We start from the raw sequence: 6,639 nt of genomic DNA, 5'->3' as shown, positions 1-6,639 counted from the left end.
ACCAACATCCCCCATGAGGAGGGCCTCTCGGTCATTGAAGAACTTTTGGAGATCAGACTCAGACCCACCTTGATCCCTACCGATTTCATAATGGATTTACTACACATTGCCCTAGAGAACAATTACTTCTTATACCGGAACACATTTTATCTACAAATCAAAGTTGTTTCAATGTGTTACGTTCCCCTGAAGAGCACCTCCTCTGCTGCATATGACTGGTGCAACATGCTGTTGACTTCGGGAAAACTACAGATCCCAGACTTCCTAGCGGCAAGGAGTTGATGGGAGGTTTCATATGGGAGCCATTTCCTGCCTTCTGTGTCGGATATTCCTGTTCGTTCACCTACGGCTGCGGAGTTGTTCTGACCCTGCTCTGGGGATCCTTGTTCTTGGATTTGAGAGTTTCTGGATTTGCACTCGTGAAGTGAATACTCGAGCGGCGTTTCGGCCGTTTCCCTGTTTCTGTTGCATCCTCCGTTGGCGAGTCTCGTAAGGCTCATGCGGAGGACGGTTGTTTTTGTGCACTAGGGTTTTGATCTGATCCTGCCTTGCCCTCCATTGGATGAGCCAGGACCGGCTCATGCGGAGGACGACCTTTGGGTATTTTGTGAAAAGCTTTTGTTTGCATCATTTGCCCTCCGTTGGGGAGCCTGATTCTAAGGCTCGTGCAGAGGACGAAAACGCTTCAAACCACGATATATCATTACCAGGCTTGGTAAATATTTCTTCCTGCCGGAGTTGGCATCTTGCGGCCCTAGCAGTGGAAACTTCGTTTCTGGCACTTTAATACAATCACACATTCCAGTCCCTTGAATCTCTGGGCGACTCGGCGATTCTGTCAGAAGGTACTGTACAGTGTTCTTTCTTTACGGGGTGAAGTAAACCCATTCTGGATTATGTTCATTGTGAATTAGACTATCATCGGACTACGTTTTGATCACCCCTACAGAGCTGTAGAGTTAGTACAGGGTGGTATGTACAATCCTTACTATCCACATATATATATATATATATATATATATATTGATGCCTTAGGCATGTTAGGCTCCTACCAGGACAGTGGGTAAGGGTTGTTATTCCCTTGTGTGTTGCAGGTGGAAAGTACGGTGGTCCTTAGTCTTCCAGGTTTTGATGTTGGTGAAGAGTCGCTATCTTCTACAGTAAAGTGTCGTTATTTTCCTTTCCAGGTATAGTGAGTGTGGGGTGTATAGTAGTAGTTATGTTACATGGTTGTTTTGTGGTTTTTCTAGAGAAAGGACTGGTTAAACAATCTTTATTAATTGTCGTTTCAGGTCTCCCTTCCCGCAGTTCCCTCCCTTCCCCGCGGGCATCATTTGCCCTCGTCTGATCCTTCCTTAACCCTTGGCTATCACAGCATTCGGGGTTTGGATAGATCAGGAGGTGGCCTTCATTTTACATCACGCTGATCCCGAGGAATAGAAGGATAACAGAATATCCGACCCACGATTACACATCCTCCTGATCAGCGGATGATAAAATGGCCACTCTTGATGATGTGTTAGCGGCCCTAGTGTTAGTCTAGTCTGAGTTGATTTCCTCTAGGCAGGAAACCGCAGATCTACGCACCCGCGTGGATACTATCCAGAGAAACCCTTTTAATGCAGGGGCCTCTGGTACTTCTCCACCGAGTCCTGTGATGGTGGTAATACCTGTTACGATTCCCCTAGCTAACCCTGAACGCTTTAAGGGGGACGCTGGCTCAGTACAGGTGTTTCTCACGCAGGTAATGCTGCATTTTTCTTGTAAACCTAGGTCCTTTCCTACAAATCAGGCCAAGGTGGCTTTCCTTATCCCTTATTTGGCAGGTGACGCAGCCCAATGGGCGGTTCCACTGATACACAGGGATGACCCTATCATACATGACTGGGAAGCGTTTAAGGAGGAATTCGTCAAGGTATTCGACCGGAGGGCGGATTCCTATACAGCAGATAGGGAGTTGTTGGTGTTACGGCAGGGAAACCAGGATATCCTGACATATCTGAACTCATTCAGAAGATTGGTTACTGAAACAAAGTGGCCTGAAGCTAAACAAGCCTCTGTATTCCATCAAGGCTTACATGAGGATATGAAGGATATCATAGCACAAATAGACCCTCAACCAGCCACCTGTGAGGATTTGATTAGCTTGGTGCTACGATTAGATCACAGATTACGGGAACGTAAAGGAGATCCTAAACTTAAAGGAAGAATGATCCCGTCGTATGGGTCTTCAAAAACCTTAGACAAAGACCCAGCCGCTACCCCTGAACCCATGGACATAGGGGCGGTTAGGGCTGCCTTAACCACGTCTGAGAAAGAGTTACGACGTAAACATGGGCTCGGTTTGTATTGCGGAAAAAAGGGGCAATTCGTGAGGGAATGCCCGGTTAAACCTAACATGTCCAGATTCCGCAGTACCAAGGGGGTTTCGGCAGCTATGGAGAAACCTTCGGAAAACTAGCGGACTCTGAGGTGAACGAAGGGGTTCCTCGGAATCAGAAACATATCCCTTCTTTGCTAAAGAATATGGTGGGGGTTCGGCACCTGTTTATTGAAGTCTTGTTACTAGTGCAGGCTAGTTGGATTCCGCTGCATGCTATGGTAGACTCAGGGGCCACGGGCCTATTCATGGATGAGATGGAGGCAAGGAGAGCTGGGATCAGGTTGTTCCCTAGAGAGAAATGTGAAGAGATATACGCCGTGGATGGGAGAAAGTTAGACCTAGGCCCGGTGGGGTATCACACAGGAGAGATGGACATGAAGTTGGGTTGTCATACAGAAAGGGCCCAATTCAGCATAATCAAGGCTCCACAATATGGGGTTATATTAGGTATTCCTTGGTTGAAGCGTCACAATCCTGAAATAGATTGGATCTCTGGCACCATTACGTTAAACTCCTCCTATTGCTGGGAACATTGTTATGAGGTTCAGGAGAGGCCTTCTTCGGCGTTAGCTTGTGGTGAGTGTGTAGCCACGGCAGCAGAAAAGGAGGTACAATTGCCAGACGCATACAGGGAATACCAAGGGGTTTTTGATGAAAAACAGGCAGACATACTCCCACCACATAGGCAGTATGATTGACAGATTGACCTTGTCCCTGGTGCTGTGGTTCCCTGTGGACGCTTGTATGCATTGACTGAACCCGAAAACGTGCATCTGAGGGCTTACCTGGACAATCTCCTGAAGCTTAGATTCATTTGTCCGTCTATGTCCCCGGCGGCCTCCCCTCTTTTCTTCATTCCAAAGGCCAATGGGGAATTGAGGGCGTGTGTTGACTTCAGGGCCTTAAACGCCATAACAACGAAGAACAGATATCCCCTTCCCTTGATCAGTGTGTTGCTAGAACAGGTTAAGACAGCCACCATATACACCAAGTTGGATTTGAAAGGCGCTTATCATTTGGTGAGAATGAGAAAAGGGGACGAATGGAAGACCGCCTTTAAGACCAGGTATGGGCTTTTCGAGTATTTGGTTATGCCTATGGGGGTGGGGTCGCACACTACTCACACACCGGCGGTGTCGCCCCTAAGGACTCTGGTCAATGTAGTAAAGTGTTTGCGATGCATCATCTTTCGATCTTCTGCTTTCTTCGCTGTCTTCGCCATCCCTGGTGTTGGACACGGCCTCGTGGCGTGGTCCGACCCCTTCCGCATGGAGGGCCCAGGACGACATCGGCCCTCCATTTACCTACTATCGACCCCCCTGACACGCACATTCACGAACCATCGGCGAGAGCAGCCTCCCCAGCCACCTACAACCCCTCCCGGGTACCCCGGCGGAACCTGCTCGCCAACGCTGCCAGCCTGGCAACCTGACCAGGCCACCCTTTCCGGCCGGCTCCATCTCGGGGCCATCACGACCCGAACACGTGGCCGCAGCCATCCCGGGCCCCGGCCCCAGCAAAGCCCCAACATTGAGGCACCAAGATCCTCCTAGGTGGTAAAGTGGCCACTCTACAAGATCCCGGAGGAGGAGAGTTTCGATGGGCCTCCAGCCGTCCCCGGACGCCTGGTATCAATAACCCTCCAGCCTCCCTGGGCGCTGGCTCCACCCCCCTGCTGGGTGTCTGGACACCTTCATCCCGGCCCCTCTGACCCCCAGGCGCGAGGGTCCGGACATCAAAGCCCTCCAGTCCTATATCTGGGCCAGCCCTGGATTAGGACGGCAGTTGTATCTGGAGTCGAAGCCCTGCTGACCTCGTAGCGGCTGATCCTGATCCGAACTCTTGCACCTGGAACCTTCGAGGCCCTGCTGACGCTGTCGCGGCCTGACCAAACTGAACCACCTTCGAGGCCCTGCTGACGCTGTCGCGGCCTGACCAAGCTGAACTACCTTCGAGGCCCTGCTGACGCTGTCGCGGCCTGACCAAGCTGAACTACCTTCGAGGCCCTGCTGACGCTGTCGCGGCCTGACCAAACTGAACCACCTTCGAGGCCCTGCTGACGCTGTCGCGGCCTGACCAAGCGGAACTACCTTCGAGGCCCTGCTGACGCTGTCGCGGCCTGACCAAGCTGAACTATCTTCGAGGCCCTGCTGACGCTGTCGCGGCCTGACCAAACTGAACCACCTTCGAGGCCCTGCTGACGCTGTCGCGGCCTGACCAAGCTGAACTACCTTCGAGGCCCTGCTGACGCTGTCGCGGCCTGACCAAGCTGAACTACCTTCGAGGCCCTGCTGACGCTGTCGCGGCCTGACCAAGCGGAACTACCTTCGAGGCCCTGCTGACGCTGTCGCGGCCTGACCAAGCTGAACTACCTTCGAGGCCCTGCTGACGCTGTCGCAGCCTGACCAAGCGGAACTACCTTCGAGGCCCTGCTGACGCTGTCGCGGCCTGACCAAGCTGAACTATCTTCGAGGCCCTGCTGACGCTGTCGCGGCCTGACCAAGCTGAACCACCTTCGAGGCCCTGCTGACGCTGTCGCGGCCTGACCCCTTGAACTATCCACGCACCAGTGGGTGCCAAGACTGTCCCGCTACCCCCTTTCCCCGAGACCACGACTTTACGGATCCCTCGATCCTTGCCCGCTATCCTGCCAAGACCTTGCTTTGATTACTTATATAAAGATTCTTGTTAATATCCTTCCTGTGTGACGTCTATCTGTAAGTAGTGTGATTGCTCTGCTGTTACGATCGCCAAGGAGGCCTCCCTACGGCGCTCGGCCTGTTCCAAAAAGAGAGGTGGGTCTCGGGGCGAACAGTCAGACACCTTCTGTCTCCCCTGGGGTCGCCTTTCCAACATTGGTGGCAAGCGACGGGATCCGAGCCCGCGCAAATCGTACAGCGAGTAACACGTCACTACTGACAGAGACCCACAGCCACGATGACTACTAAGGAAGCCGGAACCACTGCAGAATTCCAGAAAGACCTGTTAGAGGAGTATACCCATAAAGAACTTAAACAATTTTGCAAAGACTTGGGTATCGCTACCACCGGACTAAGCACAAAGGACGATTTCAAAGAAGCGCTGCAAACCTGGGTGGAGACCAGAGAGACCCCACCCCAAACGAACGATGACATTGTCCGAGAAGTACCCGTGAGTACCGTCATAGCCCCCATAGAGGAAAGAACCGCCAACAGGGACCCGGGCCTCTCCCACGAAGACGCCCGGGAGCGAGAGAGGAGTCGGCTCCATGAACTAGAGCTCGCCCGACTCCGGCTGGACGGAGAACTCCAATTAGCAGAAAAGAAAATGGCCCTTGAACAACTGCGATTAGAGGGAGATCTGGAAGAAAGGCGGCGGCAAAGAGAATTGGAAGAAAAAAAACTTGCATACGAACACGAGCGTGGCCTCAAAGAACTAGAGATCAAAGCCAAACTCGAAGAGGCTGGCGCCGCGGTAGCCCGGAACCCTCCTCCTCCTGCCGACCCAAAGATCCACATCCCGAAGGATATCGTCAAGGAGTACTACAAGAATGACGATATCCAGCAATGGTTCAAGGCGTACGAAGTTGCCATGACCGCGCACCGCATTCCGCGAAAAGACTGGGGTGCCGGCTTATGGGGGAGATTCGTCAGCGAAGGAAGAGACACCCTGCTGGAGCTGGCCGACGACGTAATGTCCTCCTATGACCACATGAAGGACGCCCTGCTCGTCCGGTATGGCCTCACCCCCGAGATGTACCTGCAGAGATTCAGAGACTGCAAGAAAATCCCCGGTACCACGTGGGTCGAGTACGTGAACTTTTATAGCAGGGCCCTGGAAGGATGGATCAAGGGCAGCAAAGTGTCCACCTACGAGCAGCTGTTCGACCTCATCGTTTGGGAGCACCTCTCCAACAACTGCTTTGTCGAGCTCAGACAGCATCTGCTCGACAGCAAGCTAACCGAGCCCCGGAAACTCGCCGTCGAGGCGGATCGATGGGTGAGCACCCGGGTCCCCCGAACACCGATAGGAGAAACAGGACAGGGCGGCCGGGGGCACCCCCGCCAGCGTGGAGGCGGAGGAGGACAGAACCAGAGCCGAAGCTTCCCGCCGGCCCCGGGCCGGGGCCCCCCTCAGGGGTCCCCCCCGAATAACCCTTCGCCGTCCCTGATCAGAGGAGGGACCCCCCCAGCACGGCCGGGGCCCCACCCGAACATTACTTGCCACAGATGCCAACGGACCGGTCACTATGCCAATGACCCCATCTGCCCCATGAA

This window comes from Lissotriton helveticus, chromosome 4_1 (assembly GCF_964261635.1).
Source record: "Lissotriton helveticus chromosome 4_1, aLisHel1.1, whole genome shotgun sequence".
NCBI classification, from domain to species: Eukaryota; Metazoa; Chordata; class Amphibia; order Caudata; family Salamandridae; genus Lissotriton; species Lissotriton helveticus.
Note: the sequence above shows the minus strand (reverse complement) of the source record.